This window comes from Buteo buteo, chromosome 9 (assembly GCF_964188355.1).
Source record: "Buteo buteo chromosome 9, bButBut1.hap1.1, whole genome shotgun sequence".
Taxonomy (NCBI): Eukaryota; Metazoa; Chordata; class Aves; order Accipitriformes; family Accipitridae; genus Buteo; species Buteo buteo.
In genome coordinates, this window is record NC_134179.1 from 13708796 (window position 1) to 13721569 (window position 12774).

The 12774-nt window shown below is 44.3% G+C and overlaps 1 protein-coding gene across 3 annotated transcripts in view; it reads left to right on the forward strand.

Moving 5' to 3' along the window:
• The window catches only part of BMP2 (bone morphogenetic protein 2), a 195161-nt gene that overhangs the window by 167483 nt on the left and 14904 nt on the right, over positions 1-12774 (forward strand). The gene's annotated exons all lie outside the window — the stretch shown is intronic.

Sequence of the window (12774 nt, forward strand, 5' to 3'; positions counted from 1 at the left end):
CCCTTCCAGTTATGCTCTCTGTAAGCACGAGGCTCTCATGTTTGTGATACAATTTTCTGCAGTGGATTACCTGTATGTCCAGCAAACAGGTTTTCCAGGTGCAAAGTGGTGCACGGAATAACGCCCAGAGAGGTGACGCTTAGAAACTCATGATAACTTCATGTGGCAGGTCCTGCACCACAGCAGAGCTGGGGAGACCTGAGTCACAGTCCTCAGGGATGCCTCACAAATGCAAGCTTTCTAGGATGAGGCACAAGTTAAGTCTTGGGTTAAGTTTATCACAAGTTTGGCCCTTCCTGCTAAACCACTCGGCCAGCTGACTGACAGAAGAGTGAGAACGATACGGGACAACAGACAACTGGCAATATTTTGTGAAACAAGGAAATGGCTCGCCAATGCTAACTGCCCTGTGGGGTTTCACACTGCCATGAGTGTTAATCCTCCAGGAGAACTGGATCTATACCGGGGTACAGTAAAGAGAAAAATCTCTTCAGCTGGCATGTGCAAGCAGGGTGATTTCAGATGAACTTACTTCTAGGTGTAGCTGAGAATTCCCCAAGAGGAGGGCAGCTGAGAGCAGCAATGGGTATTGTTCAAGCACAGCAAACCAAGCCCACCATTCAGGGTGCTGTGGTCTCTTGCAATAGGGCAACAAGGACACATTCTGTGGTTTTGGCTGGTAAACTACAGGAATTCAGTGCAAAAGGTGTGCAGCTCACCTATAAACATAAGTGATTCTCTATTTGGCAAAAAAAAAAGGCGTTGTTGTAGTTGAGTCTTACCAGCTTGAGGTCCCTCTGTTTGATGGTCTGCATGGTTCATGAAGAAACCATAATCATCAGGGACAGATGATCTGATGGTTATTAAAAATAATAGGCCGACAAATGACATATCCCTGGCCATGGAATGAAATACTTGACACACCAGATGGGTCTTCTTATCACTGATTTCTCCAGCTTACTCAGTCAATATTGATAACATGCTCAGAGGAGTTAGGAGAGTCATGCCAATAAACACAAATGCCTAAAAACTGTCTGCAACAAGGCTTCATGATAAGAGATGAGAAAAGAAAGTTCTTTCCTGAAACTATAAGAAGTTAAAAGCTGCTTTTTTGGAAGATGGGTATAAAGCTCTGTTCACTATTGTGGGAGGTTACTGGTGAATCCCGTCAGGGCTTTGGCTAGGATGTCTGCCACACATCTTTGTGCAAGAGAGAGGTTTTTGTGCATTACTTAGAACTGAGGTCGTTGAAATACTAATTTGATAGTGTTCAGACATATTCATAAATAGTCTGGTAAAAAGGATGAATAGTGAGATGAGAAATTTTGCAGATGATTCAAATTACTCAGCGTTGTAAAACTAAATCTGGCCACAAAGCACTGCCGAAAGAGTTCATGATCCTGAGTGGCTGGGCAATAAAATGACTGATGTAGTGCAGTGTCAACAAAAGCAGAGCACATGTAGAAAACTCACCCTAACTACACTGCAACGTAGATGAGCCCTAAATGTAACATTTAGCAAAGATATCTTGGAGGCCTCTGCAAATATCACTTGAAGTCCATCAGAAGAGGCAACTATCATGGTAAGAATGAATTGGCAAAGAGACAGGAACAAATCAGAAGACAGCATTATAGCACTCCTTGATGAAACTACATCTCCATGGCAGCGTGTTTTCTGGCCATCCAACTCCAGAAGGATTGAGCTGAACTAAAAAGCACAGGAAGGAAAGCATTCAGGATGAGGAGAGATGGGCAACAGTTTCCATAAAGATGGAAAAATAAGCAGATGAGGAGTCTTCAGGGTGGAAAGGGATGACAGCATCAGGAGGTACAATGAAGGTCTGTCAGATCATGATTGACATAGAAGGTGGCAAATAGAAACTGGTCATTCACTGCTTCTTGCAAGAATTAGAAGGGACACGATGACGCTGTCACACAAGAAGGTTTAAACCAACGCAAGGAAGTACTTTTTCATACAAAGCATAATTAAATTTTGGAACTCATTGCCACAGGATGTTGCTGAGGCCAAAAGTTATAAATGGCTTGAGAAAGGGATCAAAAACATTTGAGGAGGATAGATCCATGGGTGGCTGTTAAAACACACTGGTCTGGAGGCAGCCTCTGCTTTGGGAAGTCCATAAACCACGGATTGCCTGAAGCGAGGAGGGTACAGCAGGGGAGGGATCGTGCTGAACTTCTTCCTTGCATTTCCTTGTCCTGCATCTCCTCCTGCCTATGCTGGGAGATGGGATACTGGCCCATGTGGCCTTTTGGTGTGACACAGGTTAGGTCCCAGCTCTGCTGCATCTGTTTGGGGCATGTCTCTTCTTAATCCTCTTTAACTAAAAAAAACCCAACCAACCTCCCCCCCTCGCCCCAACCCCCTCACCCGCCCCAACCCCAAAATACAACCAAAACCAGAAGACAGGGAAGAAACAACCCAGCCCTCCACACACTGTTAGTAGGCAGCCTGGTAGTTGTTTTATTTTCTTTAGAGTGGACTTTGTGTTGCAAGTGGCAGGAAGCCATGAACCACAAAAATAAAATAATTCTAACCCTAGTGCTAAGTAAGGAAAACAAAGATGGCTCAGCAATTAGCAGCATTATATATGTTAGTACTAAGTAACAACAGATGTCAGGACTTGAGCCCTTTACATTCCTTGCAATCTTTCGAAAACCAAAGCCTTTTGACATTGCTATACATTATTACAGTTATTTTGGGTCTGAGAGAACAGCAAGGGTTCTTTGAATGTTGAAATATGTAGGTTGCTAGGACTGGCTGGGTCTTACCTGTGTCTACCTCACCGTCCTGCATACTTCTGCTGACTTAACAGGCTAGTGTGTGCTGTAAAAGCCTGCTCTGTAAAGACATGCGCTGGCCATGAGTCATTAGCAAGCATGCGAAGCTAATTGGCAAAATACTCATAAAAGATTTTGAAGGTGGGTTAATTACAATTCATTACACTGTAAACTGTCCCCAGGCTATTGTTAAAAAATGCAGGAGTTTCAAGGTCCAGTATTTTATGATTCATTTTGCCATGCAGTGAAAAACAGACTCTATATCAAACTACATTCATTATAGTTAAGACCACAAAATCTTTATTGGTTTTCCCAACATTCCCTCCTTGTTATATGAATTCATATGGACTGCACATTTCTAACAATTGGCAAGAAAGCATGAAATGAAATTTATGATATTTTCTTACCTTCTACTCAGTGCAGCCTTAAAAACTGCCCATTCTACTTGCTTTACTTCCTCCCACCTTAATTCGAGCTGATAGGATGAGAAATGGAAAATAAACAGAGAAATGAATGGGAACAACTTCACCACAGTTAAGATTTGGTTGTCTGCTGAATCTGGCTGCTGCATGTGTGCGCAGGAACTTCAGCTCCAAAAGGATACTGGTAATGAAACAGTAATGATGAAGAATTTCCTCCTGTAGTAATACAGGTACTTTTTGTTTAAATTCAGAGTAGACACATTTTTACCGATTACTTGTATTTCCAGATGGAGGCTATTGTGGCTAAGCCCAGGACGCACCTTCAGAGATCTGCTTTGACAAATCTTGCACGGTCATGCATCAGTTTACTCACATGAGTGATACTACCCACATGCTTTGCTGGATGGGGACCTTTGTCTACTCATAGCCAAATTCTCCAGCTTATAAAAGAAGATAACAGAGCCTTTGACTGTCTTTGCTTACGCCAGGGATGTCAAATACTTATATTTTCTTGTGAAAGGTCTGTGGGAGGGAGGCATTACTGTTGAGTAGCTTGGTATAATTCTCAATAATGCTGTGTTGAGAAAAAGTTAATAGAGGACCCAGCTGTGACCTTTGTGGGAAGAAAGCCAAGCACTGCTCATCAGTGCTACCTTTGTACCCTTCTCCGGGGGTGCTCCTTATCTCCTTGTGCTGGCTGGCACTTGGGCTCTCCTTTGAGGCTTAAATGGTGCCATTCAGCTGTGCTTTTGCTCTGTCCCAGTATGCTGAACTCTGTGCTCTTTTGCAAATCCAGCGGACTTTCTCCTGTGTTGGCCCAGCCCGCATCTGACTGCACTGAGTCCTACTCTGTGCATTCATATATATCTCTAGGAGAATCGTTGTTGGCATTTCCAGCTCAGCCGAGCTAATTTGGGGGTTAAATAGGTTCCAATAGGCTCTGAGCAGATTGCTGTTACTGTTATTAATACATGGCATTGAGCTACAATGGTCTGCTTGGAGTCTGAGCTCAAGTCAGAGTCCAGCTCTGCCTGGCTTTGGGGTGCTGCTGCCCTGGGAAGAGCAGCCACCGATGGTGGTTAGACCTGCATCAAAACCAGATTTAAGCATAAGGAGATGATAAATGGTGGCAGTAGCCAGGGACTACTGCTCTCCCCCATGAAAACTGTTGATGACTTGGATGGATTTTGTTCTTTCAGTTAATATTTTACTTTTGTACTTTTTTGAGGTGATGGGGAGAGGGGGAATACTGAAGAAATCTCTCACTCAGGCAATAATTGAATTGCTGGTCTTAGTTTTTTCTTATTGAAACCTCTAAATCTTTCAATGAAACTGGACATTTTTGGAGGCTTTTTTTTTCATTCAATTGAAAAATGCCTTCTTCGTCACAAAAAAGCAATAACAGAAAAAAATCCAAACCCAAACCCTTCCAGCTTGAAATTAGTCATGTGGGAATATCAGTTTGTTCTAGTAAGACTCAGTAATGGATTTATTGTAGTGTGCATTGTTTTTGCTTGCATTAACATATTGTAAAGTGATAAATATCTTGGGTTGGCTATTTTGTCTGAGGTTTTCTCTGGGAAACTGGATTTTCTTACGTGTGTCAGAACTGCCATATTTATTGGGACCAAGAATCTGTCTAGCTTGGTTTCCAACACAAGCATGCAGAGAAGAGTAAAAACTAACAACTCAAGCATTTATGATACTTGCCCTGGGTGGTTTGTCAGCCTGCACATCTACTCTGTCATGCTGGGGACTGACCCCTTCCTACTGATGTGACTGGAGGCTGTAACAACAGGAATGAAGCTCGAGGGGGTCACCTGTGCCATATGGTTTACAATAATGGGGGCATTTTTCTACTGGGTGATCCACCGTATGGGATGTGTCACTTGCTTCCCCTCCTGAAATGCTCTCCCGATTGCACTGGTGGGGACCGCTGGTCATTGTGCCAAGAACTGAGCAAAGCCCAGAAGAGTTTATAGCCCAGTGGCCAGAGACTGGCTCGGTTTTCACAGCTGGTGGGCATTTGGAGCAAAGAACTTGGAAATCAGAATTCAGTGACAGTGATATTTATGGGTACTCTGACTAATCTCTGTGCTTGGGACTTAACAACTATATCCAAAAACATTGGCAAATACTTCTTGTGTCTTGTTTTGTTTTGTTTTGGTAAGAATTATAGCTGTTCCTGTTGCCATCTCACCTGGAACTAGTACATGAAGAAACTTCACCAACTTCACTTCATGACATTTAGCAATGTCAGTGCTGTTATTGGACAGAGGTACCAGTGAGTGAAATGGAAGCAAAGGAGGAAAAAATGCGTGACCAAAATTTGACAAGCTCTCACAGATACTTGTTTCTAATGGTGGAGAGATTTTGCAAGTGGCAGGTGTCAGTATTAAGTACTGTATTCTTCATTTTCCCTTTGGCCTCATTATAAACAGGGATATTTGTTTTTAAAATAGACATTTTTCATCACTTCTTTTTAGGGTCATGCCTCTGTAAGACACACAGATGCTGAATTTGGACAGGACCTTTTAGCCATAATCTATGAAGCTCCAAAATTTCAGAGTCCCCATTAAGAATATTGTGCAGAAATTGGGATTTTTGCCATTGGCTTGATTGGCTCCAAGATTACACCCTTGCTGCTCCTTGGAAGTCAGCTTTGATTTGGAAATCATCTTGACAAATGCTGTGATACATTGCTCTCTGAGGAGATTCCTGCTACTTCATCGTTTTGATGAGGCTGTAAATAACAAAAGAGCCTTACTCATCAAGTGCTCCTCCAGTCCTGGCTCAACACAGAGTAGTCAGGAATGGGCAACAGCAGAATGTTAACCAAATTCCTTCAAATCTCAAAAGAAATGTTGAGTAGAGCTTCTCTGAGACTGCAGAAAACTCGCCATGGGAAACTGTCAACATTTCTATTTAACATATTGCGTCAACATTTGGCATCTGTGAATCAACTCGGGAAGTGTTTGGAAAAACCAGGAAGATACAATTTTATGGGTGTTGGATATATACGTATGTGTGTATATCCAAATCAAATTTATACATCTTTCTACCTAAAATGTACATACTACCTGTATACAAAGTTTTCCAGTTGCCATCTATGTGTGCGTGTTTATGTGATATTTATATATGACAACGGGAGAATTTTCAGCCAGGTCCAGTTTTAAGCCAGTCACTTTGAAGGCAGATTTGTTTGTTTGTTTGTTTAACAAACCGCATTTTGACAAATGGTCTCTCCTAGCTAGGAGCTGGATACCCCGAAAGCCATTCTGGATGGGCTGTGGGACAGGACATCACTGTTGGTACTTTCACAGTTGCTACCATCAATAAGTCCTCTGGACTTCTCCTCCCTGAGCTGGTGTAATTCACTAGTGTACTGCCCTCCACTCCAGCAGCTGCTGAGTCCCATGCAAGTGTTTAGGGAGAGAGCTTGGTCCCACGGCTATCCGTGGCAAAAATCGCATTGACTTCAATGAACCTGGATTTCACCCCCACTCCTTGGAAGATTTTTTACAGATGTGCAAATGACACACTGTCTATATCCCATAATCAAAGACTCCCCTCTTGAGTTTATTTACTTTTACACTGTGTGAAATATTAAACTTAAGCTCTTTAAATTCCTGCTTTTATTCTGGGTCCAGTGGAAGGACCCCCACCTTCTGTTGTCATTGAAATTCCTTGAGGTTGGTGGAAGTAGCTTGGTCAAAGTCCCTCATGTAGATTGCTTCCTACAGTAAATTCAACGGGATAAGACATCTCTCAATTGGCTTTTATAACTTTATGAAAAAAACCGTCTAGCTCAAAAGCTGCTGACTTTTTGTGTAGTGGAGGCTGAGCTGCTAAGAGATCTGTAGCACTCCCCCTCAGTGAGCCAAACCCTGCAACTCAAAGCAGGGAAAAGTGTCATAAATCATTGCAAACAAGAGGCACCACTATCTAGCTGTGCGCTGATGGTCCAGCCATCACTTTTGTAACCAAGAGCTCACCAGCAAAGGTGACATTATCACCACCATGAAGGCAACCTGGAGCCCTACAATGAATTCAGGTCCCCTGTGTGACCTTGGACAAGGTGCGTATGCTCCTTGCTTTCACTTCCCCATGTAGAAGATGGAGCTAGTAACGCTTGATTTGCTCATCATGTTTATTTAAATTATAAACACCTCCAGGCAGAGGCAATCTCTCACAACGTGTCTATACAATGTCTAATAGAAGGCCCTTGTCTCAGCTCAACCTCTAGGTACTACATGAAGGCAAATAATAGTACTTGGCAGAGCGCAGATTTCAAACTAGAAATCTAATACCAAATAGTTCTCATTCTCTCCTGCTTTTGGCACTTGGCCCTATTCAAGACAATTTTGTTTTGGTTTGTGTTTTTTTAAGAAGGTACAAGACAAAATCCTGAGGGCCCTCTGTCTCCGATTCCCATTAAAGTTTACATTACACTCACTGGCAGTTTGTCTCAGAAGAAGTGTCCCAGGATTTCTCCCTAGATTTTTAAATGGACGTATGGCAGAAAGCAAGAAAGCATGAACTTTATCTGGTCCTGGAGCTGTAGCTGTAATCAGAAGCTTTATGATGAAGTTCAGCTGGAAGAGCAAAGGAGAGGAGAAAAAAAAAGAAACACAAACCAAAACAAGGGAATGCCATCAAAGTCTTTCAAAGACAGAAATTCGTTTTACCTTTGTCAATGACTGTGGTTTTCAAGGATAAAGATCAAAGCGATGACCGTGGGCAGAGCTATGACAAATGCCGAGATCAGTCTGTTAAACCCTAGCATTAGCGCTACAGTTAGACTGGTGTCTAGACTAGCAGTGGGTACTCATGCCAGGTTTGGCAAACACGGCAGCAGAGCGCTTGCATCAGAGCTGTAGCAAGAAGAGTGAGGCATCCAAATTGCAGAGGAGAGGGAGCAATCAGACTCCAGCAGAGTGGAACTGGAAAAAGGAAGTCCAGAAAAAAAATACCCAACAACCAACTGAAAAAAACCCAGCCCACAAAAAACCACGGCCAGATTATTGCCTGAGCTCAGGGAAGACAGCTGAGAAGATGTATCCTCCCCTCCCATTTTTTGCATTGTGATTAATGTACACAGAAAGCTTAGATAACTGGGGGAAAGTAATGCCAAATTCTTATCAATACAGATGAGCTGGCTTCATAGTCCTCCGTCCCTTTCATGTGGAAATGAGACTGCATTTGATGAGGCCAAGCCCATGCTTGAAATAGCTCAGCTGGGATGTGTGCATGGTGAGGGCTCAGGTGCCTGCACAGAGAATCGCTACAGCTGGATGGAAAAGGGGAGACTGTCCCTGAGGGCAGAGAGTGCCTTCAGCTTCCTCGCTTTTTCTCTTCCTCATGGGGAGGACAAAACCCCCTTGCTCCGCAGGATAAATGCACTCTCAAGTCTGAGCTGATGGACTGTACAAGGAGGCAGGGTGGTTTTGGCTGGTGAGGGGCCCTGGTCTGCAGGGTCTCCACATTCCTCCAGAGACCTCTTGCACGGAGCCTTAAAAATAACACCAGACCCTTAAAAATAACACCCTGTCATGCCCCAAAGGAGGAAGGTGGATAAATGAGGGGACTACACACACACTTACAGCAGCTCGTGTTAGTATGCTTGGAGCCAGCCCCACTCTCACATTGCTGCCCTGGGGCACGTGCTTGCTCCAGGGCTGCAGGCTTGGATGGAGGAGAGAGGAGTGATGGCATCACTCGCTGCATGTGGCACCCTGTGCCTGGCCGAGTCTGGGGCTCTCCTGGCCTGAGAATGCCACACAGGATGGGTACAGGGATAAACTCTCGAAAAATTGCATGCTGCTGAACAGCCACCTTCACTGGAGTATCTCAAAACTCCCCAGATACTTTAAACCAACTATTTCTCATCGTAGTTACATTGGCTTCTGCCAGTCATGACGAGTTCAAAAGAAACTGCGAACTAATGTGGGCAAATGTGATGTCCAATGGATGAAGATAGACTGGAGGAAGTATTTTCGTAAACCCAGCTGGTTTCAGCTGTGCTTCACGCAGGGGCTTGCATTGCCTGTTGTCAGGAATACGGTGTAGTACTTGCTAGAAACAATTAGCTAAGACTTAGACTGGTCATACACTATTCTCAGCTCTGCTACTGACTCACCTGCATGGCCTCAGGTGAGTTGCTTGCATATTTGTGCCTTAGTTTACCCATTGGTAATAGCAGAGATAGTAACAGTCTCACGGAGTGGTGCGAGAATTAGTTAATTAATATTTGGAAAACAGTGTGTGCCTTGACGTCTTTGTGCCTTTGCTTACCCATCAGTAATATCAGAGATAATAACTGTCTTATGAAGAGGTACAAGGATTAATTAATTATTTGAAAAGCAGTTTGAGATCCTTGGATGAAAGATGCTATGTGAGTAAAACATATCATTAAAAACATCTCCCAGTCCTCTGTGAAGTTAAAATAAAGCTAGAGCTTCTTAGTCATTCAAATAATTAAACCATAAATACTGTTTATTTCAATCTTCCCTTTAAAAAAATAATCTAATCTAGGCAGTGATACCAGCCAAAGAATGAAAAATGTTTCAAATTCAGGATACCTATCAATTTGAAGAGCTTGATTCTTAATTGCTTTTTGATTTCTATCAATGGAAAGTGAGAGCAATTGTATTTACAAATGCTTGCAAAAGCACAGGGCAGCTGGGAGGACACCCACAGTTCCTCTGCAGGGTTTCAGCCTGTATATTCACATGGATAAAACAGCTGTACACTGCGCTGCACAGGGTTTCTCACACTATCCCAGCAGATGATCCTATATGACCTGTTAACCAACAGGGAGGTGTAGACTAGCCTATCTTAAAGGCATGTCAAAGCCAGCTTCCCCCCCCCAATATGTGGGTGCACTGAAGCAGGGTTGCAAGAGCAATTTCTCCTCCCAGGAATGGTGCCAAAGGGACAATTCAACCAAGCAAAGGCACCGGTCATCAGCCATTGATCCCTTCAGCCTTTTGCATCCTGGGCAGCTTGCACTGTTGTCTCTTCTAATGCTCAGCACTGACTGTGTGCTGCGAGCCAATGCTGCCCTGCCTGCTCTGCCCAGGTCCACGGGGAGAGAAATCCCAGAGCAATACTGACTGACACTGGAAAGGGACAGTAGGAGAGTGGTTGGAGTCTATATTTAAAATCATCTTTCATTCATAGGTGTTCATGCCAAATGTGGAAAGCCCTCTCAGTCACTTCCCTGGGGACTTACTGTATATTGGGCCATAAAATATATGTGACCGGCCCATGTTTTGTTTCTTTCTCTCTAGTTTTTGTGCATGTTTTTGTTTTACAAAGTTCATATGTGAAGAAGAGGTTTGCAGAATAAAGGTCACAGTTTTTAATTGAACAGGGCCTCTTTTAAGGTATGACTACTGCTGGGAACCTGCTAGCATAACCATCTGCTGTGCAGGGGAACCAAACCCATCACCCCACATGAGTCTTCCACCAGCTCAGAGGGCCTTGTCTCAGCCTTGTCATGGCCTCCCACTCCTCTCTGCCCATAGATTTTGCAGCGATCACCAAGTAACCTGTGTGGGAATGTGGGGAGGAAGAAAGGATGTAATTGCCTTCCTGAGCTTCAGTGCTTTCATTAATTAAATGTCCTCCTGTCTTTTCCACACTAGTCCAGCTTCTACGGAATTTTCATCAGACCAAAAGAGGCCTTTAGGGCCATTTGAAAGTAACCATCAGATAAAAGCAATTGTCATCCTCCTTATGTGGCAGGCAAGGAAACAGACATAGGTAGACTGCTCACACAGGAAGGCGAGGTGGGACCTGGTGACTCAGAGCGTTTGACTCCCAGCTGTCAGCTTTAGACGCCATTCCAGCCAAGTATACAAGCACATGGTTATCTCTGAACTCATGAATAATCCCATTGATTTAAGCCATAAACTTCAGCATCAGGGCCTTAACCACCTGGCTACGCTTACCAGGAGCGGATAAACAGGATTGTAGGTCTGGATAGGGCCAAGATATTCCTCTTGACATAGAGGAATAGTAGCAGATGGTAGTTTCCCTGGCGCAGGTTTCTGTGTAAGAGAACCACCAATGGGGATGAAAAGGTGGCTTGGTCCCTGACATGAGGGGTCCCCTGGGGAAGATGTAGCTCCTGTGCCAGCCCCAGGACCTCCCTCCATGCTGAACATGAGTGGACTCATCACTCATCCCGTTGGATGCATGCGGGGGGCTGCTTAGCTGACTGCAGTGACATTGACCTTGGTGGTGATTCCCCAGAGCATGAAGCCCAGGTGACGTGATCCCAGTCCCCAGGTTTTGCTGGCGAGGAACTAGGTTCCCCTGGGAGGGGAAAGGGGCATTTGCATATAGGATGATATCAACTGTCCTCTCCTGACTGGGATCTAGTGAGTTCTTTATCCCTTCGCTCACGCAGAATCAGGAAATGACCTGGTTGTGAAGGAGTCTCACCTGCAAGCAGAGGCATCCCTCAAAACTCTGCAGCCCAGTTCAGGATGCAGTTTACTCCCCCCCAGCTGCTTTTGACCTTGCATTTCTAGCAAAGGGCTAAGAGATCAAGGGAAACAAGAAGGAAGCTATGTTCCTGTTGTTGATGGGAGAGTGAGTGAAGCAACCTAAATTATACATGGCGTTGCCTACCAGATGGTCGGAGTGTCTCTCCCTTCTATTATGCAAAGTGGTAGTTTTACAGACAAAGTAGAGGGGACTGGAGATACCAGAGCATTTGGGAAACACATCCCATAGCTGACTGAAAGGCATGTTTTACTTCTGGCTGGTAACATGGGATTTCAGTAGGATGCCTGTTGTTCAGCCCTTCCCCAGAAGTGGAAGGTGTCAGCTCTGCCTCTGAAAGGGAGCAGAAAGACTGTGAACCCCACCAGAATTGGAGCTGTAATTTATAATGGCAGGGTTTAGGCTTTGCAGCCTGGGACAGGAGGTGGTGGTTTAAATAAAATGTTCAGTAAGCCTGGGCAAAGCCCATTGTGCTTCTCACTTATGAGAAACTTTCAGTTTGGTCCTTTGTAGCTGCGCACACTGACTCGTGATCTCTCAGCTGGAGTAACAGTGGGGGTGTGTGAGCTAAAAGGACTGATCCCCATTGCCTAATATGTCCAAATATTCTTCCTGGTCTGCATCCATTGCTGCGTCATGTCATTATGGCATGTCGACATGAAAACTGAAGGTGTGAATGGAAAGCTACTTCTGCTGGCCTTAACTTACGACAGTTCAGATATCGACGCAATGCTCCTCTGGGAGTGTGAAGCTCAGTGTGTGCTGAAGCAGCACTGGGCCAGATTTCTGGGGCTAAGGCTTCCAGGGGGCCTCTGCTGCTGGCTGGCTGGAAGCCCTCTCAATCTTGAGTTTGTCTGCAGCACAGACATACCCATCCTGAGGGCGGGGATAAGAATATTTTCTCTGCTTCATGACTGCGCAGTTATTTTGCACAACAGTCCTAGTACATGAGCAGAGCTCCTCAGCACTGCATTGACAGCTATTGAGAGCATGTACAGGAACAAAAATTTCTCTTATAAGCCTTGCTAGATTAGCCCCCT